Raw genomic sequence first — 26,143 nt, forward strand, 5'->3', positions numbered from 1 at the left:
AACAACTTCCATACCTGTGTAGTTACTGTGAGGTATTACCCTAAGCAAATGCGTTGTACTTACCTCCAGGAGGAGCCAAAGTATTTTAGAAATAAAACCTTTTAAATCCTTTTTCCTGACCTACACCATTATTGGACTTAGGCCCACACTTGCAGGGAGCCTACAAAACTCTTCAACTCCTTTCAATGGAGTGTCCTCTTGAAGTAATAAAGTACTTTATTTCACAGGAATGAGCTGTAATTAAAAACCATATTATTTCACAAACCACAGAATACATCATTGCGTTTCCTCCCAGTTTAGAGAAAAAATTATTTCAGCAATAACAAGAGAACTCCAGTCCTTTTACCAGAGATGAGCCTCTCATTTGATAAATGGCTAATTTTCTATTCTCTCACAAAGAACAGCACAAGCAGAGCCTATGGTCAATACAGGAAATTCTACAGCCATTAAAAAAAATCTAGCTGGCATCCTCCAAGCCAGGCAGCGAGTATGTTGAACCCAAGACAGCACCTGGAACCGGTCAGCTGCTTAAGCCCTGATAAGAAGACAGGGAAACAAATTAGCTGGGCTACTTCCAGACCACACTGAGAGGCCTTAACACCACCTTACCCATTCCATGCGTACGGCTCTACAGGCAGTGAGGAGCGCTGTCCTTCGGAGGCGGCACAGCTCCTCCTGCTGGGCACACTCTGCCACTTATTTCCGCCCCCCAAACCATCAGCACGGCCACCACCAGCACGACCCCTGGAAGAGCCCGACGGCGGCAGCAGCACAGGCCATCGCCAGCTGCGTGACAAGGCCGCGTCCCCTGCTCCCACCCCGAGGCTCCTCAAACCACCCCCTGCGCTTCACCCCAAGCCAGGTGCCGTGACTCCTGCACCACAGCCCAGCACACAGCCCTTATCCCAGAGCCACACCGCCTTCCTGCACAACCCCAGGCGGCCTCCACCCCCCCCCCCCCCCAACACCTCCCAACCCCCAAAAAATGCCCCAACCCCACCTCACCTCACCGAGCTGCCTCCAGCTCCCAGGCTCCCCCCTCACACCCACCTCAGCGGGCGTCGCTCCTCAGGGCCCCGCCGCCGAGGGCTCGCGGAGCCTCTCCCTGCTCAGGAGGCACCCAGCGCCCCCCCTCCGCCCCCCTTTCCGACATCTTAGCCCGGCTCCCCTCCCGCACCGCCACCACCCTCACGCCACCAACATGGCGCCCGCCACCGCCCCCCTCCTCCTCCTCCATGCGGCTGCGCGGCGCGGGGCCTTCCGGGAAAGCGAGTCCGCCTTCACCCCCCTCCCTATAGGACAGAACGGCGAGGGTGACTACAACTCCCAGAAGCCTGCGCTGCGGGCCGGCTTCGGCCAATGGGGGAGAGGGGTGATGTCATCGCCCGGGCATTGTGCTCCGCTGGCACCGCCTCCCCCTGCCGGGAGGGGAGGGGGGGCCCGAGGGGGGGGGCTCCGCTCCTGCAGCCCCGGCACCGGGGGCGGCCTCGCACCGAGCCCCTCGGGGGGGTTCCCTCGCGCCCAGCCCCTCGGGGGGGTCCTCCCGCACCGAGCCCTTGAGGGGGGCAGTGCCTCGCTGCGTGCATAACGGGGAAAAAATATATATATATAATAAGAGGGGGGGTCTGCCCCGGGGGTGGCTGCGCGCCCAGCCCAGGGAGCCGCGGGGCACCGCAGGGGGGTCCCGGGGGGGTCGGCGCCCTGTGGGGTGCTCGCAGCCCGGCCCCCAGCCCCGGGGGGGGAGCACAGCACCGGGGGGTGCCCGGCATCGACCCCCGGGGGGCTGCACCTCATCCCCCCCCCCCCCCCCCCAAAAAAAAAAAACCCACCGCCGGGGAGCAGCGCCCGGCTCCCGCCTGGTTTTGTGGTCGTGGAGGGGGAGGAAAAATCCCGAACCAGGTGAGTTCTGCGCTTGTTTTATTCTATCTGGTTCTCTTCTATTTTATTCTCTTCTATTTTAATTATTCTATCTTATTTTAATTATTCTTTTAATTATTCTATTTTATTTTAGTTATTCTCTTCTATTTTATTTCATTTCTCCTTTTCTATTCCCACCCCAATACATTTACCCGCACGGCGCGTTTCCCAATGTGGGGCTGTGCTGTGCGGGCTCTCCCGGGTTACTGCTATTAAATAAATAAAAAAAAAAGCATTTTTTTTTTAATTAAAAAAAAGCCTAATTAGAGCACTGATTAGTGGACCCCTCCCCGGTCTTTTGGGGGCGATGCGGGATGGTGCATGCCGGGTACCGGGATGCTGGGGGACCCTGCCCTGTTTGCATCCCATACGGTGCAGCAGCGAAAAATAAATGGGGTGGGCTTTTCTTCGCTGTACTTTGCTGCTGAGATGGGAAAAAAATAAAAGCTTTTCAAAAAGTCACATAAGTTTTTTTTATTATTATTATTTTTATTAAGGATGGGGCTTGTGGTCGCTGGTGTGCAGTGCCTTGGGGTTTCTCCTGTTTGTCTCCCTCATTCCCAAGTCCTTCCCATAAAGAGGGGTCCGGTGGTGCTGTGCATCCATCTGCGAGTGGCTTTTTCGTTTTTTTTTTTTTGTTTTTTTTTTTTCTCTGAGCTGTGTCAGGAGTGCAGATTTTCAAAGCTGTCAGTTGGACAGCCTGATGTTTTATTTCAACTCACAAACTGTCGAATGATGTTTTTTTCTTTTCCCCTCTGTTTAGAAATGTGATAAGGGCAGATATTTTAAACTTCTGAAAAACTTTGTGCCCCAGCAGATCTCTGCCGTGGTGCGGCTTTGCTTGCTCCTTGCCCTCTGTGGGGTCTTTGCGTGACCGCTGCTGTGATATTGGTGCAAGATCCGAGGCATTTTCCCTAGCATGACATCAGGGTGCTTTCCCCTCTCGTATTTCTGCAGCCCCTTGCGGAGCACAGACCTCTGCCTTGGAGCTGGTGGCTGGAAAAGGGGCGAGGGCAGAGGGGTGCTGCTCCTCGCAGATCTCTCAGCATCTCTCCGTGCCCTTTAAACTTAATCCACCCTCCTTGGAGCCTGTCCCGAGGGCAGGAAGAGAGCGTAGAGCCGAGCGGGTATTTAATATTTTACTTTTTTCCTCCTTTCTCCTGCTTATTTGCTTTTGCCCTTCTTTCGTGTCGCTGGCACTGGGTGTCCTCTGGCAGGCTGTCCCTGAGCCGCAGCGCTGGGGATGGGTGACATGAGTGCAGCGGGGACAATGAGCCTCCCTGTTTGGGTCCAGCACCCGCTTGTAAACACTCTGGGCTTGGGGTGCCCCTGAGCAGCGCTTCGTAGCCTCCCTTCTTGCAGTGAGCTCCCGAGGGACGCGCGCAGCATCCCCCCCACCTCCTGGCATCCCTTTCATCGCTTCATTTTCCTTCCTCTCTGTTGCAGACTCAAAGGGGAAGAACACCAGTGCGTGCAGGAGGTGCCTTTGTTTAGCTATTTTTTTTAATGTATTTATTTCCTGGAATAGCATTTTCCCCTTTATTTTATAAGGGAGGGAACCGGCAATCTGATCCAGGGTTTCCCTACCTGGCTGTAAAAGGAGAAGTTTTATGGCAGCAATTTTGGTAGCTGTGAAGTGAAGGCACTGGAAATGAAGTGATAATTTGCCTGGGAATTGTGCTGGGAAATAGTGATGCAGACCGTGTGGAGAAGGAACAGGATGTCCGTGGCCAGGGATTTTTGTAGTTTAAAAGCAGTGACATTTTTGTGATGTCACCATTTCATTCTGCTTTCATCTTTATATACCTGTGTGTCATTACATGTGTATTGCTATTTATGCTTGTCTAATCACTACTCCAATTATTAGGTCTCTTGAATTTAGAAAGACTTCTAGCAGCGTTGTTTTGTGTGCTAGCATTTTCAAGCTATATGATACTACAGCAGTAAGTGGATTAAAGATGTAGTCCAGAAATCTACACTGTTAATAAGATGAAAATTTGCTTTGCAGCGACAGAACTTGAGGAAAAAAAATGGACCAAAAGCTGCAAATTGCTCAGGAGATGAGTGATTCCAGTGACAGCACAAAGACGAGCAAAGTGGCTCTTCCTCCTGAGTAATTTGTGTCCTGATCCTGCAAGGAGCTAAATGCAGTGTTTGCATTCACTGTGATTCAGGAAGCCCCCAAGATGCCAATTGGTGGAAGCAGAGGGACTCTTCCAGCAAGGCAGCACTAAAAATTTCCTTTATTTTCTTTTCCCCCTTAATTTCTTATTAGTGTCCAGCATCTGAAAAGGGCTTCAGGGCAAGATTGTTCTCTTGGCCATACCCTATGCAGCTTTTTTTTGGTTGGTTGGTTTTAGTTCATTTCTGGATCAAGCTGCATTTGGTGTCATTGTTTGGCGTATTGGTAAAAGGCAGAACTGGCTTTATCACTAACATCATCCACAGCCCAGAGCTGCTGCACAAAGAGGTGCGAGCCTCCCTGGAGGCTGTGATGTCTCCCAGCCTTATGTTTGGAAGACCCAAGGGCTGGGGAGATGCGAAGAACTTGCTGAGACCCAGAGGTGCAGCAGATTTGCTGTCTTTTAAGGCTTTTTTAAGTCTTTGCTACAGAACAATGGGAGGCTGCAGATTTTCTAGCCGGGAGTCAGGGCCTTGTGAGGAAGTTGGAGTTCCTGGAGAAGCAGTGGATGGGTGAGGAGGGCCCGGTGCAGGGGCTGAGCAGTTGCTTCACCAGCAACTTTTTTTTCCCCCTTTTCTTATTTTTACACAGAATATAGCCAAGAAAGAAATTGTTATAGCTGGGAATTAGATAAATTCATTTTCTAAATTAAAAAAAAAAGTCTTTTTTTTTTTTTTTTTTTTTTTTTTTAGGGCGGGACCAGCAGCGTGAGTGCAAGCCTTGCTGTCAGCAAGTACAAAGATAGGAATGAGAAAATGTGTGGTAGGGGCTGGTTTGTGCACTTTGCGAAACAACTGCCCAGGCAATAGGAAAGTTTGAGATTCATTGCAGTAGTGGGACCGGCATGGCAGAAGCACACTGGGTAGGTGTACCTAGCAGTGATGAGGCTGTTTAAACCAGAAGGCTTGCATGGATGCTTGCAAAACTTCAGGGCAGGAGACTTGGTAGGCAATAAAATCATCTTTTGTATTACAGGTGGGTTTCCAATGCTAGAAACATCCACCCATTTGGACAGGGCTTGGGGCAGAGATGCTCAGCACCAGCCCAGCTCTGGCTGGAGGACAGATTACATGACCTCAGGCAGTGCTTTGATTTACTCTTCAGTTCCTGTGATTTCATTTTGCAGCAAGTCATTTAGCTTCCTGCCCCCCCCCATTGATTCTGTCAATAACTGACTAAATCTTCATTTTATTTTTATTGGCTCTCTTACAGTGTGAGACAACAGTCCTGTCCTGTTTGCCATGCAATCCCGGTACCTTTTGGTCAGCTTCCGCTTAAATTATGAATTTCAATTGAGGGAGTTGGGTCAAACATTTCTCAGGTGCTAATATGTTGAATTAATTAGGGCAGAACAGGGATGAACATGTCCCTTGTCAATATTTAGACAGAATGAAGACCCCGTGAAAGTATGTCACTGTTATAGTAGTTTCATAACTCATCTGTGCTATTTAGGGTTGGCCCTGAATATAGGGCAAAAGCAAGGTATTAGTGAGATGTGTGTTGTAGTGTTACTTGTCTTCGCCCTGCATAGATAAAAATCATTGGAGAGCTTTGTTGCATTGAGCTCTAGATAGTTATAGAGGCTGCAAACAGCTCGAGAGTTAATTGCTGTTTGTCATCCTGTCTCGCCCGGAGTTAGTGCTCTCCCACTTCTGTCTGTGCAGAGGTGCACTGTTCCCTGATGTACTTCAGGCAAAATTTAAACCACCTGTTTAAACTAACCTAGCTATTACTTTCCAGATATAATTAGGGAATACTTGTACAAACAGAGGAAGAAACCTTCAGTAAGATTTTTATATTGCTCAAGCTGTATGGAGTTCCACTGAAATTTGCTACTGTCCTGTTCAAGATCTGTGAATACCCTACTTACTTACTCTCCCTTTGGAAGAAATACTTCCTTTTTAAGGCACTGATGAAGTAAAAGCTAACTGTAACCTTTAAGTATCTGAATGGTGTTTTCTTTTAGACCTTGAAAAGACAGAAGAGGAAGGAGAGGGAAAGCTGTGCTGGCATGAAAAAAGATGAGCTTGCACATGGTTTCCCAAAAGACTGTATCCTGCAGGGTGAGTTTAGAAAAGGAAGGAGGAAGAAAAAAGATGTTAGAGATGCCAAAGTGTACAGAAGCCAAACAGCGCCTGGGTAACTCAGGCCTGCTAGAGATGCTGTCCACGAAAAGAGGAACACGATGCAGGGCCCCAGCAGCCTGACCCACGGCTGCCCTGGGCTGCTCCTCATCTGCAACAAAGTCACAGAAACCAAAATTGTGCTTTTTGATTGTGCATTCAGCGAAAAGTCAGTTAGTCGAAGGGCAGTGTGTGTGCATTTAAAGTGGGAGTATTTCCCGATACAAATCCATCCTGTTATTCTCACAAGGGAGTTATGGATCCCGGTCCTGCAGGATGGTGCTGAGCTTTGGCACTGGTTTGTTGGGATGTGAGAGCCTGTACGTGTGCTTTCAGGTATTTTTGGCTGATCTGTGCACCCATGGAAGGAAAGGAGCAGCTGGGATTGCCCCTTTGCCTGGCTGTGGAAGGATGCAGCCCCTTCTCAGAGCAGCCAGCTGGTTGTAAGGGCTGTCTCACCTGGGCTGGCCCTACTGAGATGGCACTGGCTCAAAGGGGACTGTTGACGTGCTTGTGCCCATCTGCTTTCTCCAGTGGAGGATTTTCCTCTGCCTGAGCCTTTCTTTGCCACCCACTCCAGTGCAGCCACCCTCCCACTGCATTTCTATGTAGTTATGCTCAGCAATAGCCCTGGGGAGCTTGGGTACTCCCCGACTACAAATGAATCTGGGGAATGCTGTGAATGGGCAGAAACAGTGACTCTTAGCTGCAGAAAACGTGACACCAATAGGGAACTAGGGAATGGGCTGCTAAAGATGTTGGGTGGAAAGAAGGATGTGTGTCTGATTAGCAAACTGGTCCCCCTACGCTCTGCCCTGTGGTGGGTGAATCATAAGGCACGGGAACTTGTTGAGCCCTCTTGTCTTTCTAGCAATCGCTCTTCTGCTCTGAATAACCATTCACCCGTAGATACCAAAGTGATGGGAACTGCGGTAGAAGCTGAGACCGTCCGTGTTAAGGATTTAGACCAGTGCCTTCGTTTTGGAGGTGAATGCCGACGTTCAGATTTACAGTCAAAGAACAAGTGGAAGGGTTGCTGAGATTAGAAAAGAAGTCATGTTTCTAGACGCCCGGATTTTGGTTTTGCTGTGTTGCAGAGAATGCTTTCAGTAATAAAAAGCTGACTTGAAAAATAATCATTAGCACTTCACTGTGATTTAAATTTCATTGCCTGAACTCAGTAATGGAAAATAGATCAGTCAAAGCTTTTTATCTAACAAGTTTATAAAGGGAGCCAGCTTCATTTCTAATTAGTGAGAAGTTCTCTGTGGGGCTATCTTTTCTGCTTCCCAGGTCTAATGCATGGTGTACTTGTGACACTTGTGGATGCAGCACTGAGGATATTTATTTCAAAGAACATCCTTTCTTAAAAACACAGTAAGACAAACTTGTATATAAATTTATTTCTTGGACAACCTGATTTCCTGTTAGTAGCCTCAAGATATCCAGTTAGGGGTCTCCACGCTGCAAACAGAGCTCTTTGTTGGCTTATTTTCCTGTTGCTTTCTGATGACAAAGGGAGTTTTTACCTTCTCTAGCTCAGGAGCTTCAGGATTTATTACAATGGCTGCTGAACCTGATCAACAAAGAGAAGTAGAGACTACCACTTGAAGAAAATAATCCTTTTGTTTGTTCTTGCTCTATAGCTATTAATTCAAATACCTGAAAAAATAAACCTAGGGTTGAGAAAGCTTTACTGGCTTATTTAGAATCTCGAGAGAAATCAGATTATTCCATTCGGAGATGAATAAAATATTTGGATGTGAGAATCAGGTAGCCTCTGTCCTTCATCCTGAAATTGCTGTGGGGATATCGGTTAATTTTCTTTGCATCGAGAGGGAGATTAAGAGAAACAACAAGCATTTTATTCGTGCATCCTCTCTGACGTCTGTGGTGCATCATGTCCTGTGGAGAAAAGGTATTAACTTCGATAAACCTGTGGTAATGAGTTTAATTAAAATCTCAGCAAAGACTGAAGTGATCTGTAGCTTTTGCAAGGCAGCAGGGGCAGGCTTGGGGTTGACAAACATCTCTGGGCTCCCAAGGACACTGGGGGAGGGCTGTTCCCAGCATTTGGTTTCACGTAGGACCGGTCACCCCACGGTACGGATGAGTTTTATAGGCTGAAAGTTCAACCTGTGTGACGATGGCTTTGGGCTCTGCTCCTCTTCCCTGAAATCCCTCTGGTTCTGTGTCATGACTGCAGAAAAGAGATTTCACTAGAAAGGGGTCATTTTAACACAGCTTGCAGCTAATTCCATGTCCTCTATCTAAAATCTGCTCGAGTGAAGCCAATGTCTGCGCCACCCTCGGTTCCACCAGCCCTGCGGCAATAGCGGCCTCCAGAGTCTCCCCATACTGTAGCCAACAAGATCGTGGTACCCTCTAATTTCTTACATATGCATCTGATAATATTCAAATCCCACTGGAAATACTTGCTCTTGAGAGTATTATGTTGTTATGGGGCAATTCTTGAACAACCCTGGGGGTGTGCATATAAAGATAAATCCTGCAGAGGCTGTATGTACTAGAAGCCTGAAACATCAGAAGTGAAGCCAGTGCCTGATTTCTCTATTGCATTTGTCCTTGTTCTGAACAATTTGTTCCTTCTAAAAAGGGAACCGTGCCCATTTTCTTCCAGCTACCAGTACTCGCATTTCAAAAATATGGTAGTAGCATTTTACTCGGAGAGATGGACGTGTGTGTGCACATGTTGAAACCCCCAAATAAACCCAGATTTCTGTTAACTCTTTAATTTCAGCAGCTGAATGGGAACTCTGGAGTTGAGGTCTTAAAATTCAGGCTAACAGATTTGTGCTCGACCTACTTATGAGGGAGAACCGTGAGTGTGTGGCTTGGTTGGAAACTGCTCTGTGGTATCTGTAGGAATGAGGTTTCTTCTTGGGTTCTTGGATGCTGCCATGTACTGACCATCCCTTTTATGGATATAGCATGTACCTGGTGCAGGATCAAGCTGTGCCTTTTTACAGTCAGTAACCCCACATCTGGTCTCTTCTACCTCCCCCCAAAAGCGGAAAACAATTGTAAGTATATCAATACTGTGATCTTTAGGTAATTCTTGATGTTTTCATTAGGTCTGTAAACCTCAGAAACTAATTTTGTTAATGTATAGAGTTGTCCTATATTAGGAAATCTTTTTCTTCTCATTTTATGTTTCTTATTTCTTCTCTTTATGTGTGTGTGTATATATATATATATATATATACATATACATATATATATATATTTTAAGTAGCAGTTCTGTTATCACAGTCCTGCAGAAAAATTGTCTTGGTGCATTTGCGCTTGACTACACAGGTAGTCAGTCCCCCCATGGCACCAGAAAGCAGTTACTGAAGTGTCTTCGAATGCACAGCCTCTGACAAGTGTCTGCTGGGATGTTTGTGCTTTTCCCTGCCCTATTGTGTGGTGGCCATACCTGAACTTTCTGCTGCAGCCATGAAAAAAGCCCAGGGAGTTTTTAAAGCTCCTCATGGAGTTGCTGCACTGTCAGACACATTTGTGCTTCCACCATTAATCATTTTGCCATATACATCATAAACCTAAAATCTTTTGTCAGTGGCCATCCCATTTATATCAGTGTTGTCTCTAACCTGGTGTGCCTCTAGATCAAGAAACTACCTGCTTAAAGCTAATCTTAATGTTATGATTTGGGAATGGACTCGATGATCTCTCGAGGTTCCTTCCAACCCCTATGATTCTGTGATTTTCTTTTTCCAGGTTAATTTTCTTGGGACAGTGCCCCCAAACTAGTTCACTTTGCATCCATACATACGGTATTTAATTTAAATACAGCTGGTATTTAATTACAAAAAAAAAAAAAGTTTTTAAAACAAATCCCCTCTAGTTAGAAACTCAGAACTGAAGAAATTCAAAATTAATTGAGTATTGACTTGTTCAAGTAAACAACCAAGGAATACATTCACTGTGGGCTGAGGCTAATTCTGTTAGGGTAAAGGAGTCTGATTGTGAAATAAATATTAAATAACGTGTCTCATTAAGTTGTGCAGCTTTACAAAAGCTGTCGCCACAGGGAGGAAAAACCTGGCATGAATTATTGTTTGTTTACTTCAGCTGTCAGTCATCGCGGCGGCGAGCGTGCTGCATCAGCTCGTAGAGTAGCCATCTAACCAGGGCATCCCGCTTCAATGTCAAACGCCTTGCTGAAAAATGTGTGAAACTGCATACAAAATTCTTTCCATCGTGTTAACACATCTTTCACAATATTCCTTGGTTTTGCTTGATGACATCAGTTCTCAGAGATGCCAGAATGCCGTAAATACCTCCTGTGCGATGCTGGGTGATGCTTAGTTAATGAATGTCTGTGTCTGGTAGTCTGGAGGGATTGTCCATGCCTGGCTCTGCCTCTTGATGCAGGGTTTGAGTCATTCATTTCTTTTTGGCCATTCTTGTGTTTTATTTATCACTCAGATCTTATTACCAGTGGTGAAGTCTTTGACATAGGGCATTTTTTCTGATAGTCCCCATTTCATACTGTGAGAATATGGAATTACCTGTATCGTGGAGGTGCTACAGTAGCAAAGGTAACCAGTGCATGGGGAATAAATACCATTAGTTATTTAGGGAATGCAGTCTCTTTAGTTTCACTGCAAGGAGATCTGTATATAATTTGCATCTTTCTCTAGAAGGACTTTGAAGGTAAGATGGTTGAATTCTGCATCCAACTGCTTTATGGTTAGAGGCAAGGCACTCCCAAACTTCCTGTCTCTCGGTTGCCTCCATCTGTAAAATGGAGATAACCTCAGAGGGATGCCTTGAATATTCATCAGTGATTTATTGTTTGCTGCTGATGAAAAGTGTTACAGGCAATGTTAATGAAGTTTATAGCTCAGCATTGATCAGTATTTCAGACATCCACAGTCTCCACACCGAGCACTAGCAAATTCTTAACTGGACTCAGACTGTAGATGACAATAATAACTCCGATTTATGCAAGGCTTTTCCTTTGGAAGAACTCCAAAGAATTTTATAAGCTGTCATGCGAGCCATGGTGTAACTATTGCCTTTGCAGCCACCAGCTCTCGGCGAGGTGCTGCATGATGGGTATTGTAACACAGTTGGCAGCCGTGTGTGAGAGGAGAGCAAAAGAGGAATAATGCTGCGTGCGGTGGGGATGGCACAGGCAGGCAAATAAGGAGACAAACTAGTACTACCCGAATTGTGAATTGTAGCTTTGAGATGATCTGTGATTCCTAGAGCTCAAGTGACTGTCATGCAAAACGAGGCATTTTTGTTGCAGTCCCACTGTGCTGTGATTTGGGTTCAATCCCATTCAAGCAGAAAGAGCACTGTTTGCTCTCAGGGGGCTCCTTCTTGCAGAGCATGTGCTTTTCTGGAGATCTGCATTCAAATACTGTGGTACAACAGTGTGATTTCAGGGATTCCTCAGCCTGGATGACTGCACATATCATGTCCTCTTATGGAGACAGAAGGCACAGTCACTTGCTGTTTGTTCATCTAAAAAAGTTGAAAGCCAAACCCAAGCAATTTACACTCCAACTGAAGTTCCCATTAACCCTAAAACCTTTTACAAAGTGCAAATCCCTTAGCAAAGATGTTGGCTAAAGGGCTTGTTAAGTTCAGTTAGGTCTGTTCACTGAGTGATGGAACCTTGCCTTCTTCCCTGAGTTGGAGACACCTAGGATGGGTTATCTGAAGTTAAATGTTGTTGTAGATGCCAAACACTGTTACTGGAAAGAGATTTGGAAGTGCTCTGAAACGCTTGTCTTATTCACAGATGAGATAAGGAGTCCAGACCTTTTGTAAGACTAACGTGGACATTTCAGTAAGCTCCTCAAAGGTAGGTAAGAAGAAACAGTGCCACAGTGTAGTCTTCCATGCCTATATCACGTGTTACTGCTTTTAAAGACTTGACAAAAGATTCAAGCTGTCAAACGATTTATTAACAAGAGATTCATCAGCTTCTGTGGATGCCATGTGAGAACACTTTTCAGAGAGGTTTTGAGCACTTCAGAAAGTACTGTAGCTTCAAAGGCTCAGAACCACTAAAAACCAAGCCAAAGAGGTTCAGAAAGTACATAAAGCAAATTAGTAGTGATGTCTGGAAGGAGCTACAACGGGAATATGTGGGGAAGAAATGTGTGGCTGTTGTGTGTGCTCTTGTTGGACAGGGATGAGTGTCCTGAGCAACCAAGCAGCTGCAGCCAAACAGAAATGGTGAGGGTAAGGGATTGTGCACCTTCACTACAGTGCAAACACTCATTTGGCCTCCTCCTAGGTACTGGTTGGTCAAAAAACTTATAGATATTGGATTCTTTTTGTAATTTTTGCTGAAACAGTCTTTCCTTCAGGGAATTCTGAGCCTGCTGGCCAGCCAGGTTAGGTGATTGCTAAAGCCTGCTTTCCTTACAACATGGAGTTAGGTGTGCATAACACTTCTAATGAAAGGGGAGCTTGTTGACTTCAGGTGCTTGTTTGGCAATGTTCATCCAAAACTCACCTTGTTATGGAGAAGAGCTTGCATTGTATCTTTAGGCTTGGTCCCGGCAAACCAGTATTTCTGTTTGGAGCACCATTACCCATGGGCCAATGGAGACCACATTAGTCGATAGAGCAGAGCTTGAGGCTTGGCTTCCTGCCTGTGCCTCCCAGTTATATGCTTACACTGATCTTTACAATAAAAACAAAACACAGTAATTACAGCCTGCTGGCTGAGTTTATATTTTTGGTATATTGTGTTGCTGGGACTCTGAAAGCCTCTGAGTCATGGATTCTGGTCTTTCTAGATATTTAAAACCCAAGAAATTCTATATTTTGCTAAACCCCAGACCCCATTGAATATACGTAGTGATGACAGTCAATGACTGCATTAATGTTTAATCCAGTACATTTTTCAGCTTTAGGATCTCATTCATCTATATTGCTGCAATTGATCCCTCCTAGAAATACTGTGGTAATTAGAGGAGAGGCTGATTTGCAAGCATTACTGTGACATGTCTTATAACCAACATAACCAACCTGTCTTATTTTGATCCTTTCATTACCTCTGCTTATGACTTTAATTGTGTACCATCTCGAGTAGGACCTGCTGGTTGTGCTCTGAACGCAGGAGGAGCGTGAACTTTTCATTTGCATGTTAATGGCACTTTGGAAAGGTGTTATGGGGATTCAAGCAGTGCAGTGCAGAAAAAGATAACGTGTCCGGTATGGAATCAACTTTGATGGATAGCTGTTCAGATATTGCTAATAATTAGGGCCTTTTTCTTCTGATATTTCAAATGCACCTTTCAAATAGACAAGGCAATTGGCGTGATTTAGGAAGAGAATTATCCCGGAGAACACCTTCCCATAATCAGCATCTATCTCCTCCTAGGAAGGAAGAGCTCGTAATTTGCATGCCCTTTCAACAGTGAGGATGTATTAATTGGGTCTCAATGTGTGATGTGCCACAGAAGGACACATTGGAAAATGTTACACACTGAAACTAGCTGGGTTTCTCGTGTAAGGTGAGCATGTTGCTGGAAATGTGGGTTATTCTCAGTAACTGCAGTGAAGTGCTGGTGTACAGGCTATCTTGTGAAGTTAGTTTGGCTTAGAGGGCTTTGTCTAAGATGTTTTACCCTCAAATTTATGATTTTAAAAAGGAACATCTTGTATTTTATCCTAAGCCTGAAATGGTTCCCAGTGTTACCTACCTCACTGTGTGGCTGAGGTCATTTTTCTTCTTAGAAAGGGACAAACTCCTAATGGTTGTTTTGACCATAGCTGGCAAAGCCATGGTACTCCCCACCACTCCTGCTTTCACGTGGGAAGGACTCGCTCTGAACAGTTACAGAAATCCCTGTAAATATCAAAAATGCAAGTTATGACGCTTCTTCAAATCCCTCCAAACTCCCTGCTCTCCTGATGTCCCTTCATCTGTTACTTTTTTCTCATCTTGCCTGTGTGTAGTGATAGCCCTGAGGTGGAAAATAATGCTTACTAAGGGATTTTTGTGTAGTAAGGAGTACAGTGAGGTCATCAGCCTGGCTTGAGTGTTACCCCTACACAGATTAGAAGTTACTTTTAAGAACGAAGAAACGGGAAAAACGCACGTACTGTTGGTGCACAACTTGTTCTTTCTTTGAAGTCTAAAGGATGTACGTGTGGGCACATGTGCGTGGTGGAAAGCGTGCTTTTATGCTCCTCACAGGAGTTAAATGCTGAGTGATTTTTTTGAGTTGTAAGTCAGACTTCCCAGACTTTCCTCTTTCAACATGGTAGCCCCCACCAAATTATAATATATTATTTCAAAGCAGAACTCATTTTTATGTTGTTGGAATCTGTACAACCTTCTGTAGAGCCTGGTATATATAAAGCTCGCATTGTGCAAGCCAAAATAGAACCAAGCAGCAAACACCAGGAGCAAGAAGGAGAAGCTTAGTGTGTGAGGTAGGGAAGCCACATGTGTGGGATCTGTAGCACTGCTCTTGTTTTCTTAAACAACCAAGCTGATGTTTGAGTGACTTTCATGTTTGACTTGCTGGTTGTTGTAATACATGATGAATGAATAATTTAACCTCAGTGCAATATTATATTTTTAATCGTGGCTTCATACACATTCATGACAGCATACAACACTCATTTAGGACAGATCTGGATTGTCCAAAAAATGCATTTATGCTAAGTGTGAAGAAGATGATGTTCATAGCCATGCTTGGGCTTTATTTTGCTGCCTTTGGGGCAAACACAAGATGACACAGACCTACTCCAAAGAGCATGTGCTGTCTTCACTGACTGTTTAATAAATATACAAATGGTGCTTTCTGTGATCTTCATTATCTGCAACTCCTGTAGTCCTACCTGGGAAGCCTCCCTCTGTGCAAACCCAATTTCATGGAGGGGGAAGAGAGGCTGTTGGATGCCAAGAGAAGAAACTCGAAGCAATTTAAGTGGGAACGTGGAGCTGCCAGCCTTCACCCAATGCAGGGCGTGAGGCCACTGCAGAGCAGCAGAAACAGAGCCAGCAAACAAGGCAGCGGATTAGTGAGCACGCAGTGAAAACGCAGATTTCTTCGCTGGAAATAAAGTTCTTCACTGCAAAGGCTACAAAAAGACTTTTTTTTTTTTTTTTTTAATTATTTCATTGCCCCTTTCTTTCTTTTTTTTTTTTTTTTTTTTTTTGATGTGGAGCATTTGTTTTTGCCACAAGCCAGCCTACATCTCGATGCCAAAATGGTGCTTAAACCTGTCTGCTTGTGTTGCACCACAAATGGGGTACTTGACACTTAATGCCTAAATTTCCACGATTCCCTTGGGCTGTTTTGTGCTTTTGACAACAAACCCAAAGCTTATTTGGAATTTACAAGAGCGTGGTTTATTACAGATGCATGGCTCAGCTGTGGGAAGTGGTGACTCCTGTTCGGATTGGCATGGAGATCTGTACTCTAACCCGTTTTATGCTCGGTTGAATTCAGATTCCTGGGTCTGATGTACAATTTCACCAGAATATACATGGCCTTTGTAATTTTAACAATGAAATATTTTCTAATTTTTGGCAGAGGTGACCCTAAGGCTCTTGACCTTGTCTCTGTAGGTATCTGGCTGTGTCTGTCAGGGATTAGGGACATGTTTTGCCATTTCATTCTTGCCCCCTCCTGGCTGCATTTCTCTTGTTTTGGCCATGCTGCACCAGGTGCTGATGCTCTTCTCTGCAGAGGTGCCAGCCATGCTTGCGGTACTCCTACAGCCTCTGCGAGACATCTTTATCCAAGATCCTGTCTTTGCACCCTGAAACCTTCTTTTTTTTTTTTTTTTTTTTTTATATATATATATATATAACTATAACCAAAACTGCCTTACAGTTTATTTCCACCACTTTTTTTTTTTTTTTTTTTTTTTTTCCCCTTGTGAACTTATATTTTAGAGTTAAAACGTGTTTCTTTTAACCATAATCTCTAGCAATTCTGGGTACTGCCAGCTAAGCAAATATCCCAGTCTTGATGAACACAATTTTCTAGCTCTGTTACCACTTTTGCTTTTTATCATGCGTCTATCCAGTTCCTCAAGCTGATTACATTTCAGTTCTGCATGCGACTATTGCATTTGTGCTAAAAGGGAGCTATTAGTGGTAAAGATGTCAGTCATTAAAATAGTTGGCATTTAGGGTCATCCCTTGGAAAGCAGCTACAAAAAGGAAAAGCAGAGGAGTTTGAAAAGGTGTTTCAAAGCTGGAATTTGCTTGTTTTTGCTAGAATTGCCTCACTACAATAAATTAGTGCAAGTCTTTGCAAACTCCCTGATAACTGAGAGAGAGAAGTTGGGGAGAATAACACTGACTTTGTAAATCTGCTTTCAAAGTTAACTTTTAAGGTGATACTTCTGGAAAAGTCCCTTACACAGAACATTACGGAGTGGGTGAGTTTGGTCTTACAGTGCCACTTCAGGGCAATGCTTTCAGAGCAGTTCTTTCTTTGCTTCAGGGATGCTGCATCAGACGTGAAAGCTGTCCGCAGCTCATGGCAGCTTGCTCTGCAGCTTGAGCTGGTGCTTGTGCATGGCCTGACACTGCGTGGGAGCGGGCTGGGGACAGCGAGGCTGCCCTTCTGTTTTGTGGAATTAAATGGCAAATTGAAACGTTAAGAGGGAAAACTGTGTTTTGTTAAATGAAAATGCCTTATGTTCAGCTTTGAGTTACAATTATTGTTATTGGGTAGACAGCCCGTTCTGTTAAGGAACAAATGGTGGCAGTCCAAATAATTTTGTATCAAGTTAGGGAACGTCAAAGAAGGAATCAATGCGAGATATTACATACCCACACAAAGGCACAAGCACAGTCTGTTTGTCTCATGCCATTTCCTCTGATAAGCCATATCCTAAAGAAAAATGTCAAAGTGTATGTGTATTTAAGAAGCTGATAATGGCAGCCTTTTTTTTCTGTGACTTATTTAAACCACACTTTTCTTTCAGGATTGTGTGTCAAGATCTTGAGCTCCTGAATGTGACTAGCTGATATTAGCGTCAGGATAAAGTCTCCTAGCCAGGATGAAAAACATTTTCTCTGCAACATCCTTAAAGGACTAAAATTGGGTGGTGTCCCAGTGTCAGCCCTCTGCAACACAGCAACTTACAGACAGTTCTTTTAACTTGCTTTGGTTTTCTTTTATTTCCTTTTTTCTTCTCAGCCTACCTTTAACTCCCATTTTGCCTGTGTTTTGTCCTTTGCCTGTCCCTCCCAGTATCCACCCCCTCACACAGCAGTTCAGGAAAGCCCTGCACCCCAGATGGCCAGAGGGCAGCAGCCCTTTGTGGTGGTTTCACACCACAGGGCAGCTGAGCACCACCACACCACTCTCCCACTCCACATCCCAAAAGGAAGAGGGGGAGAAAATACAATAGAAAGGGCTCCATGGCTGAGGTGAGGACAGGGAGATTGCTGACCAGTTACTGTCACAGGCAAAACAAACTCAGCATAAGGTAGATTAATACAATTTAGTGCCTATTACTAACAGACTAGGGATGTGAGAAGTAAAAGCAAACTACAAACACCTTCCCTCATATACATCCTCTTCCACCTCCTGAGCAGTGCAGGGCAATGGGGGCTGTGGTCCGTCCCTGACACTTTATCTCCACTGCTCCTTCATGGTCACTCTCTGCCCCTGCTCCCTGTGGGGTCCCTCCCACGGGATGCCATCCTTCCTAAACTGAGCCTGTGGGGGCTGCCCACAGGCTGCAGCTCTTCAGGAACTGCTCCCACACGGCTCCGTCCCATGGGGTCCATCCCCCAGGAGCAAACTGCTCCAGCACGGGTCCCCCACGGGTGGGTGGCAGCTCCCCCCAGATCCCCTGTTCCTGCATGGGCTCCTCTCCACAGGCTGCAGCTCCCTGACCTGGAAAGCCCTGTTGCCTGTGCTTTTGGCTTATTTTCTGGGTGAAAGAGCTGATTCTCCTTGTCGTGGCTGTAATTGCAATAACTCTAGCAACCTCAAAATTGCAGCACTGTGGTGTGGGTAAGGGTTAATGTGTGAGTCTTTTGTTACACAATCCAGTGTTTCTGAGCTGAAAAAATATTGTGGAAATCTGTTTATCCCATCCTGGATGCAAAATGATTTTTTTTTTTTTTTTGGTATGTTCATGCTGCAGGGTCTGATCTGCAGCTCTGCAAACACAGCCTGTCCTTGGTCAGGGAGAAGGAAGATGAGGGAACGCCTTCCTTTTACCACATATATAAAAGATGAAGGATCCAAACTAGTTACCCTTGTACATCCCATTGCCTTAGGCTAATTTGCTAGGGCACCCCTGATCTCAGCTCAGTGTCAAGCTGAAGCATGGCCTGGTGTGGTTTGTTGTAGCGGTGAAGGATCCGCAGGGCGAACAACCCCCCAGTGCCCATCGCTTTGTTCGGATGTGGCCCTCAGTGTATGTACTCAGTGAGTTTGAGTGCAATGCTGCAGTGTTGTACCCCAGCTGCTTTTCAGAGAGTTTAAGCGCAGGCGCTTGTGGTTTTCATTAGCGAAGGGACTGCTTTCCAGGGCGCGGTTGTGCAACTTTTGCAATCCCGGCAGATGGGGGTGGGAAATGTGGCAGGAAAAAGCCTAACCCACAGAGGAGCATCGCTTCCAGCAGCTTATAACAAACACGATTCCTTAGGGTCCTGTTGTTCCTCCCAGACAAAAGAGCCGGAGCCTGGGAGTGCAGAGGAAGGCTCACAGGAGGGGAAGGGCTGCACATAAAACCAGCAGAAGAAGCCATGGTGGTGAAATTGGTGACGTAAAGCTCCTGTGTGGGCATCCTGCGCTTCCCAGGCCTGTAGCATGCAGCCCAAGAACAAAAGGCAGCGAGCACGGCTGGAAGGAGCCGGCTCTCTGGGGGCCTGCTCCTGAAGTTACAGCCAAATTAGCTCCTGCCTCTATTCAGCAAATCTGCTCTGATGAAATGTGTGCATTGCTGGTGGTGCAGGGTTCACTGAATGTCTCGAGTTCACGAGCAGTTATTAGGAAAACATTCCCTTCTAGCCATGAAAAAAGGCATTTCTGTTGTCTCCTCTCCTCCAAAACACACAAGTTGGAGAGTCAGGGATTTTCTTTTGCCATGACAACCAATGAAACTGCAGAGCCATGTGATTTCTCTATCCTTCCTATGATTAAATCTTTTTTTTTTTTTTTTTTTTTTTTAAGGGCCATGTTGCCAGCAGAGTTGGGAAACATCAGGTGTTATTTGTTTTTCTCATGTAGATTAGGCAGGATTTAATTTGCACGTTTGCTTGGGAGCCTGAGTGAGCCGGGGGATATTGATATTTCCATGATTCATGTTATGAACAGTGTCTTAGTTCAGAATTACTATTTTGTACTGAAGCATCATTTTTTTTGCTCTTTCCTGACACTCTGGTATTCTTAATGGTGTCCTGGCTGCTGCAGGACAAAAACCACCATGGGACCTAGGAATGCTGCTGAACAGTGGTGAGGTTTAGAGACCTTGGGGATGCTGGTTTATGTGTGATACAGACAGATCAGAGAGAGACTTTGTGACCCAATAAATATCTTCTCATTCTTATGCTGGGGAAAGGTTTCTGAAAATATAAAGATTTGGTGCCTAGTCCTGCTGCCACGGAAATCCATGCAAGGTTTGGACCTTGGATCCCCTGGCTCCAGTTCTGAACACTTCACGTGAACCTAAAGCCTAGGGCTGGTGTTACTGTCAGCAGGCTCAAGTGCCAGCATTTATCCTCTCTTTTAAAAATTGCTATCTTCTGTCAGGACTTTCCCCAGGGTGCCAAATATAGATTTGACACTGAAAAAAAAAATAAAAGAAAAAAGAAAACTGAGAGCAGCTCTGTTGCTAAGGAATAAAAATAAGTGGTCACAAATACAGAGCTGACATGCATCCGGCTTCTCCACGACCATGAAGCTGTATGCGTGTGAGTTCTGTAGCTGGGTGACAGCAAGCACTTCCCAGACTGCACGCGTCGTGTGGGCATCGGTGCCTAAGGAGGGCTGGCTACTGTTTGCTCTAGGTAAACAAAAGGAAATAATTTCCTGCTTCCTAATATTAGCCCTGAAGAGGTCAAAACTCAAGTCAGCCGCTGCCAGATCAGGATGAGTAAAGGACAAGTTCTGAATTTTGATGTGTAGCCCAGCAATGTCTATATTGGAAAAGCCCTGAGAGATTATGTGTGTGATAGGAATATATTTCTGAGCAAAGGGTGTGCGTGTGCTGGGCATTGGAAGATCTTGGGCTGTGTCATAGGGCTGTTGTATGTGGACAGCATCAGAAGGGTGAATATCAGTGCTGCAGAAGCTGCAGTTGCTCCTTGTTCTCTACAAATGCAAATCTCTATCAGCAAATCTCTGCAATAATTTATTAACCTGAGTGGCTGGAGACATGGAGAAGCTGAGCAGGGAGCAGATGTGAGCAGAGGTGAGGACGTGATTTATGTGGGCTAGAGACTGCTGTGACCAGCACTGTAGTTTAATGTGTGCATGCACATCATGCATATGCAAAGCTTTTTTTTGTGGGCCTCAAGGTACCACTTGCTGTACCAGCTCTAAATAATAAATCTAAAGGACCTTGCCTCTGGAACACTCCCCCCCTGTCATCCCTACACAGATTTCAGGCCCTTAGGTAAGCTATTTGAGTAATGTCTCTGCAGAGGTAGGAGACCTTGAGCAGAAAGCTTCCACCAAGAGCTGCTTTTTTGCTTTTGGGGATTTCTTTTAGTGTCAATTTTAACCCACATAGACTCTTGAATTGTAGCCAGCCACCCTAGATGGGAAACTGTACTTTGGCAGTGGTTTAGGACATGTGAAAAGTACTTTAATCAACTATAAGGGGAATTGAAAGTTGGCCATGTGTTAGCATGTGAGCTAAAATTTTGCCGGAACATGAATACAGAATTGTAGTCTAGTCTGGAAAAGACCTTCAACGTCATAAAGTCCATTCCTTACTCTTTGAAGAGACTGATGATATCCTTATAAAGCCCTTACACAGGAGCCATCTTGATGAGAAATTGCCATTACAGACATAGTAGTGATGATTAAAGTACTTTTCTATAGCAATGAAATTGTGGGAGGTGCCTGTATGGCCAGCACCTACAGGGTTGGGATGGTTTTGTGGCATCAGTCCTGTTTTGTTCCCCCTGTTCCAGCTGGAAGCTGCTCCACTGAAAACAAAACTGTATTCTTGCAAGTATAATTGGAGCAGGCTTTGTTGTTAATTTGCAACAAATCCTGAAATGATGAATAGATGCAATAGTTCATACCTGCCATTACTTCAGGCATTGGAACAGGCTGCTCAGAGAAATGGTGGAGTCCCCGTCTCTGGAGGTATTTAAGGGACGTGTGGACATGGCACTAAGGGACATAGTTGAGTGATGTGGCAGGTTGATGGTTGAACTTAATGAGCCTGAAGGTCTTTTCCAACCTAAATGACTCTGATTCTATGACTTTCCATTTGGAAAGTATATTTTACCTGCGTTGCTGTGCATATAGGTGCATTGTTGCAGGATAGGGATCAGGACTGCACTTCTTCTAGCCGAGCTTTTTGGGTTTTCACTAAAGTTGCAGTTTTACACTTTGCTTCAGGCTATTTGGGCCAGCAGGAACTGCTGCCTGTCCTTTGTCCTGTGCTCCTGCTGCCTCCCCTGCATCTGGGGCCCTGCAGTCACCTACACCCGAGATCTGAGCCAAGTAAAATCTAATTCTGCTCTCCCATCCCCAAATTCTTTCCCATCTGGAACGGGTCCCAGCTGGCAGGGCTGGGAATAGCTGGGGACCTTCCCTTGGAGGCAGCAGGGCTTAGATCAACTTAAACCAGTCATGAAGCTACACCCAAGTCTCTCTGTTATTTCCCCTTTCTTCCTCCCTCTGAACAATTTGTTTTCATGAAACATCTGCTGCTCTGGCAGATTCCTGCAGTTAAAAATGTTCTGGAGCCTTTCCTTGCAGAAGTGCAGCTGCCTGCATATTCCCTGTCAGCTCAGCTGAAGGTTTGCTGTCAAATGACAGCATTTTTTAGAGGGGAAAACAATTGTACTGGTGGCATGGTTTTGTTACGAGGAAGAAATGTTTGTGTGTGCCCTTCTGCGTCTTCCAACGCACAAGCATATATGATGCTACAGGTAAAAGGTGCTTTCTTTATGGAAATAATAGGATTTTATTAATTGTCTCTGTTAGCTGATGCTATGGCATTTCCTCTGCCATCTTCACAGGGGTCTGTAGCTCTTAACTCTGTTTTATGGTACTCCTCCATCGCTTCATTTTCAAAAAGTATTAATTTCTGGAAGAGAATTTTTCCTTTAAAGTGCATAACAAAGGCAGAATTCCTTAAAGACAAACGCACTGCTGCAAGTTGCCACCTTTCCCATTATGGTTGCACAGATGCGTAACACACAGCGTGGCTGGCTTGTGATGAGTGTGTGGCTGAGAAAGAAGCCTCTGCTTGAAACATTACTGCTTTGTATCCTCATGCAAGTGTTTGTTAAACACAAAACAAAATAAAACTTTTTTAACAACCCTGCTCTGCAATAATAGGCTGTACTCTTGAATTGCTCTTTGCCGGGCAATGGCACTCCGGAGGTTTCTCTTAGCTCTGTACAAATGCTGAGGGCTGGGACAAATGAGACAGAAACAAACAGCCGGTTTATTTTTAAGTGCCTTTTGACTTGTCTGCTCTTACACCTCATCTGAGACTCTTGCATCTTCAAGGTAAAGTGCTGCAAAGTGGCAAATGCTACTGCTTTCTGAAATCCTTTTTGTAATTGCCTTGTTCTCTCCTACCTCTGGGTACATGGAAGTGCTGGGCAGCTAAATGGCCTGCCTGAGGCCATGTGCCAAGGCAGCAGCAGAGCAGCACATAGCCCTGGAGATGCTAGCCTCTCCCTTGGTCCTCAAGGAGATGCTGCCTCACAAAATCCATATGCAGATGACCCACTTAAGGCAACTTACCTGCATGCTGCTAATAATTGCCCTCATAATTTTGTGCTTCTTCCTGGAAAAAAAAAACAACTTCAATTGGCTTGGGAAGACTTCGTTACTGTGCTTCAGAGTGTGATTTAAAACATATGAGAGGTGCTGTTTAGGGATTGAGACTCTCATTGAAACATTATCTGTCCAAATAAGAAGTATGTGATTTATTTATTTCCAGAGGATTGTGATCTGTCTTCCTCCCTTTGTCCCTTCATCAGTTTCTACAGTGCATGCACATAACAGCTGCAGTGTCTTGTTTTTTGCAGTCTTGGCTTTGATTCTTACTGTTTTAAGAGAACTAGCACAAGTGCATGTAACTGTAGTGGAAGGGCATGCATCTTCTCTTTGGAAATTCAGTGAAACAGGATGCAGACTGAACATGGCAGAGATGATTAACAGGTACTGTGTCTGTTCCTCAGGAGGTGAGTCTGACAGAATATTAATAAGATCAACTTAATGGATGAAGTATGATGTCAAGAATGATTTTCATCTTGCTTATCAATTCTTCCCTTTACTGCTGGTATTGCTGATTTATTATCATATTTTGGAAATGTTGCTTGTAAGTCTGATATATCTGCCCCAAGCCACCAATCCAGAAGCCTATATACATACATATATATATATTTGTGGATACTGTTGTCCATTTTGAACAAGCAGCAAACTTTCATTTTAATATAACAGTTAGCTTTTTGATTGCCTCAAATAGGCAAAGATCCTTTACCATTCACCCACATTAATTATTGCCCCATCATAAGCCTCAATTTCTCTTTTTGTTACCAAAGCCTTTTAGTGATGCCACATCACCAAAATGGGTGGTGAGGCACTGGCACAGGCTGCCTAGAAGAGCTGTGGATGCCCCATCCCTGGAGGTGTTCAAGGCCAGGCTGGATGGGGCTTTGAGCAACCTGGTCTGGTGGCAGGTGTCCCTGCCCATGGCAGGGGGTTGGAACTGATGGGCTTTAAGGTCCCTTCCAACCCAAACCATTCTGTGATTCTGTGATCTTGCTGTCAGTGTTGCTGAACCGTTACTTCATCCCCATTAGCGGAGATGTGTTGGGGCTCACTCTCAGTAGAGATCAAGGTCCTGTTGCCACCCTGAGGTGGACATCTCTGTGGCATGTAGTTGTCAGTCTGGTCCACAGACATATCACCTTGGGGCCTAGTCACCATGTAAGCAGTGTAAATACTTTATTTCTACCCATTTTTGCTTGTGGTGGTACACGTGAAAGTTTTGCAGCACCATGTGTTCCTTATTGCTCAGCGATTATTTTGTGTGAGCAGTGACTTGGTGCTGAAGCAGGTGAGGAGTGTTCTCACAACATAATCCTGGGCCTGCAGCCCCTATTGGTGTATGACCACCCTGTCAATCTGCATTTCTCACCATAGGTGCTTGTACTGTTAGAAGACCCTGGTTTGCCATAAATACGGGATTTGCTGTCTGTGCTGTTACTTGGGCTCAGGGTGTGAAGCCCTCAGACATGGGTGTAGAGTCCTTGCAGAGAGATCTTGACAGTCTAGAGGGCTGGGCAATCACCAGCTACATGACGTTTAACGAGCAAGTGCTGGATTCTGCACCTGGGAAGGGACAACCCTGGCTGTATGTACAGAGTAGGGGATGAGAGGCTGGAGAGCAGCCCCACAGAAAGGAATCTGGGGGTTCTGATTGCCAGCAAGTTGAACATGAGCCAGCAGTGTGCCCTGACAGCCAAAAGAGCCAACTGCACCCTGGGTCCCTTCCAACTCAGGATATTCTATGATTCTGTGATTCTATGTTCAATAGTTATTTCCAAAGTCGTTTCACCTCCTCTATATACAAAGCTTTTTTTTTCCTTTTTTTTTTTTTTCTTTCTTCTAATGACAAAACCGAATGTGAGCTGAGCTGCTGAATGTCTTTTTTGCCTCAGTCTTTACTAGCAGAACCACCTTCAGGAAGACCAGGAGAAAGTCTGGAGTAAGGAATATGTACCCTTATTGGAAGAGGATCAGGGCAGGGAATATAATAAGCAAAGTGGACATACAGAAGTCCATGGATGCTGATGGGATGCACCCAAGAGTGCTGAGGGAGCTGGCAGATGTCATTGCAAAGCTACTCAATAATCTTTGGTTGGTCATGGTGACTTGGAGAAGTGCCTGAGGACAGGAGAAATACAAACAATTCTACATTCAGGAAAGGCAAGAATGAGGAACCAAGAAATGACAGGCTGGTCTGCCTCACCTTGATCCTTGGGACGGTGATGGAGCACTGATGTTAGAAACCATTTCCGAGCACATGTAGGACAAGAAAATTATCAGTAATAGTCAGCATGGATTTGCCAGGTGGAAGTCATGCTCGATCAACTTGATACGTTTCTGTGTTGAAATAGCTGGCCTGGTAGGTGATGGGGGAGCAGCGGATATTGTCTGCATAGACTTCAGTAGGGTCTTTGAAATTGTGCCCCATAAGATCCTCATAGACAAGCTGTTGATGTATGTGCTGGATGGGCAGACAGCTTGAGGGATTGAAAACTGGCTGGATGACCAAGCCTAGAGGGTGGCATCAGTGGAGCAAAGTCTAGTGTGAGGCCTGTGACAAGTGGAGTATCTAAGGGGTTGGTACTGGATCCAGTTCTGTTCAACATCCTCATTGATGATCTAGATGATGGGGCAAAGTGTGCCCTCAAAAAGTTTGCAAATGACACAAAACTGGGATGAGTGGCTGACAGAGGGTTGTGCTACCTTCCAGAGGGACCTTGACAGGCTGTGGAAATGGGCTGCATTAGGCAAAGCATTGCCAGTATGGAAGACCTGAAACCGTGGGATGCCATTGTGCTGGCCCAGCATGTCCTCACCAGTTATGTGGCATGACATAGCACAGCGTGGAACAGCACAACACAGGAGCTTGGTGCCATGTGGACCCCACAGTCCGGGCCCCAGGGTGCCTGGGTGCCACAGGGTGCACAGCCCTGTGGACGCTGATCTCAGCCACATGATAGCAAGAT

General features: G+C 45.3%; 1 protein-coding gene across 1 annotated transcript in view; it reads left to right on the top strand.

Moving 5' to 3' along the window:
• The first annotated feature begins 1,556 nt into the window (after positions 1-1,556).
• The window catches only part of RAB30 (RAB30, member RAS oncogene family), a 41,839-nt gene continuing 17,252 nt past the window's right edge, over positions 1,557-26,143 (top strand). The window contains exon 1 of the mRNA XM_084305808.1: positions 1,557-1,899. The gene's annotated coding sequence lies outside the window, so the exon portion shown is untranslated. The remainder of the gene's footprint in view (positions 1,900-26,143) is intronic.

This window comes from Netta rufina (genome assembly GCF_964035555.1).
Source record: "Netta rufina genome assembly, chromosome: 1".
Lineage (NCBI taxonomy): Eukaryota > Metazoa > Chordata > Aves > Anseriformes > Anatidae > Netta > Netta rufina.